Genomic DNA, 2,965 nt, shown 5'->3' with positions numbered 1-2,965 from the left:
ACATATAAGATAGGGTGTTAATCTCTTGTGAAGCGACAGTGGATCTTGAGGTTTAGAACTTGCCATGCTAGCATAGGTTCATGTACGTTGTGCATGATTAGTGGGTAACTCTAACAGTTTTATTTGCCCTATGTAATCAAAAGGAGTAACTTGTGCTTAAATCGTTGTGTTGTCAATTTCTGTAGACATATAGGAACTCAACATAATTGATGACTATTCAATTTCTATCTTAATTGTGGATTTTTGGTAGAATGGTATTAGTACAATGAAAGTTGGCTTTTATCAGTTTTGTGTTATTCGATTAATATCATCACTGTCACATGCTAAAGGTAATAACTATGGCTATAGAAGGAAGTAATAATGAAGTTGTGATCTCATGAGTGTTTTATTATTGATAAATTGCAGTGTTAGTTAAGTGGTTAATTAAGTAGTTAATTATAGTTAATATTTAATCAACAATTTTAAGTGTTATTATCTTAACATTGAGAAGTAATCATACATTGGTGAGTGAGTTAAATTAGACAATAACTTAGTCTGAGTCTCTGAGGGAACGAACTAGAAAGTATTCTATATTACTTGCGAACGCGTATACTTGCGTGAATATTAGTGCGTGATTTCGCCCTAACAATGATTGCATGATATCTAGTATTGGTTGTGCGTATTCGTCTTATGTGTGTCGCGAACACATAAGATAGGGTGTTAATCTCTTGTGAAGCGACGGTGGATCTTGAGATTTAGAACTTGCCATGCTAGCATAGGTTCATGTACATTGTGCATGATTAGTGGGTAACTCTAACAGTTTTATTTGCCCTATGTAATCAAAAGGAATAACTTGTGCTTAAATCGTTGTGTTGTCAATTTCTGTAGACATATAGGAACTCAACATAATTGATGACTATTCAACTTCTATCTTGATTGTGGATGTTTGGTAGAATGGTATTAGTACAATGAAAGTTGGCTTTTATCAGTTTCGTGTTATTCGATTAATATCATCACTGTCACATGTTAAAGGTAATAACTATGGCTATAGAAGGAAGTAATAATGAAGTTGTGATCTCATGAGTGTTTTATTATTGATAAATTGAAGTGTTAGTTAAGTGGTTAATTAAGTAGTTAATTATAGTTAATATTTAATCAACAATTTTAAGTGTTATCTTAACATTGAGAAGTAATCATACATTGGTGAGTGAGTTTAATTAGACAATAACTTAGTCTGAGTCTCTGAGGGAACGAACTAGAAAGTATTCTATATTACTTGGGAACGCGTATACTTGCGTGAATATTAGTGCGTGATTTCGCCCTAACAAGTTTTTGGCGCCGCTGCCGGGGACTCGGCGTATTTGTTTAGTTTATGTACTTACCATCATTGGTCATTAGGACTCAGTGATTAGGACGTAGTAGTTAATTACTCTTTTCGGTTGTGTTTCAGGTACTTTAGCAAGCGTTTATGCAAACTCGTTCTCGTGCTCGCAAGAGGACCTTAGATACAGCTGAAGGAAAAGACGAAATTATTGATACTCCGGAGAAGTTAGATTTTGAGGATTCGGATTCAGGAACTGAGCAGAAAGAACCAGTAAACATGGGAGATCGTATTGTTCAAGCTGATCCAGCTCTTATGGATTTTTCTCGGCCTAAAATTGATGACATTCAGTCAAGCATCCTTCATCCGGCTATTCAAGCTAACACCTTTAAAATCAAGCTGGGCACTATTCAGATAGTGCAGAATTCTGTTTCTTTTGGAGGAGCGGCAACTGAAGACCCCAACATGCACATAAGGAATTTTGTCGAGATCTGTAGCACTTTTAAGTATAATGGCATGACTGATGAGGCTATCAAGTTGAGGCTTTTCCCATTCTCACTGAGGGATAAGGCTAAAGACTGGTTACATTCTGAACCAGCTGGGTCCATCACTACGTGGCAAGATCTTGCGCAAAAGTTTCTGGTGAAGTTTTATCCAATGGCAAAGACTGCTGCTATGAGGAGTGCTCTTACTCAGTTTGCGCAGCAACCTACAGAATCTATATGCGAGGCTTGGGAACGCTACAAGGAAATGTTGAGAAAATGTCCACATCATGGAATGCCGGATTGGATGGTAATCACTGGTTTTTATAATGGTTTGGGGGCCCAATCTCGGCCCATGCTCGATGCAGCAGCTGGAGGCGCCTTATGGGCTAAAAGCTATACTGAGGCGTTTAATCTTATCGAGACGATGGCTGCAAATGAGCATCAAAACCCAACTCAGAGGATGACGTCAGGCAAGGTAGCAGGAATTCTGGAAGTTGATGCAGCCACCGCTATTGCAGCCCAGCTCCAAGCGCTATCAATGAAGGTTGATTCTTTGGCTACGTATGGAGTTAATCAAATAGCTATGGTTTGTGAGCTTTGTGCAGGTTCTCATGCTACGGATCAGTGTTCTCTTGTCAACGAATCTGTTCAGTATGTGAATAATTATCAGCGACAACAGCAGCCTGTGCCAGCAACCTATCATCCTAACAACAGAAATCATCCAAATTTCAGCTGGGGGAATAATCAGAATGCTATTCAGCCACCATATCAGCAAGGAGTGAGTAAACAGTTTAACCCACCTGGATTCCAGCAACCACAGCAGTACGCTACAAGGCAATCATATCCTCAACAGGGAAGTGCAGCTGCACCTACTAGTGCTGATTTTGAGGAACTTAAGCTGTTGTGCAAGAGTCAGGCGGTTTCTATCAAGACCTTGGAAAATCAAATCGGTCAATTAGCCAATGCAGTGCTCAATCGTCAACCTGGCACTCTTCCCAGTGACACGGAAGTACCAGGCAGGAAGGAAGCTAAAGAGCAAGTCAAGGCTATTACCTTAAGGTCTGGAAAAGTAGCTGATGCTGAAAAGGCAAAAGAAGTCGAAGCTGAAGTTAGAGATGAAAAATCTAAGCAAAAGGAGAAAGTGGCGGAACCAAGGAAGACTACTGTTGAACACACTCTG

General features: G+C 39.4%; 1 non-coding gene across 1 annotated transcript; it reads right to left on the bottom strand.

Moving 5' to 3' along the window:
* Positions 1-1,972: 1,972 nt before the first annotated feature.
* LOC141688062 (small nucleolar RNA R71) lies at positions 1,973-2,079 on the bottom strand. The gene has a single exon (XR_012561530.1). It is a non-coding gene; the product is annotated as a small nucleolar RNA R71 (small nucleolar RNA).
* Between the last annotated feature and the right edge of the window lie 886 nt (positions 2,080-2,965).

The sequence above is a fragment of the Apium graveolens genome, chromosome 9 (genome assembly GCF_009905375.1).
Source record: "Apium graveolens cultivar Ventura chromosome 9, ASM990537v1, whole genome shotgun sequence".
Classification (NCBI taxonomy): domain Eukaryota; kingdom Viridiplantae; phylum Streptophyta; class Magnoliopsida; order Apiales; family Apiaceae; genus Apium; species Apium graveolens.
Note: the sequence above shows the minus strand (reverse complement) of the source record. Positions and strands in the feature narration are given on the sequence as shown.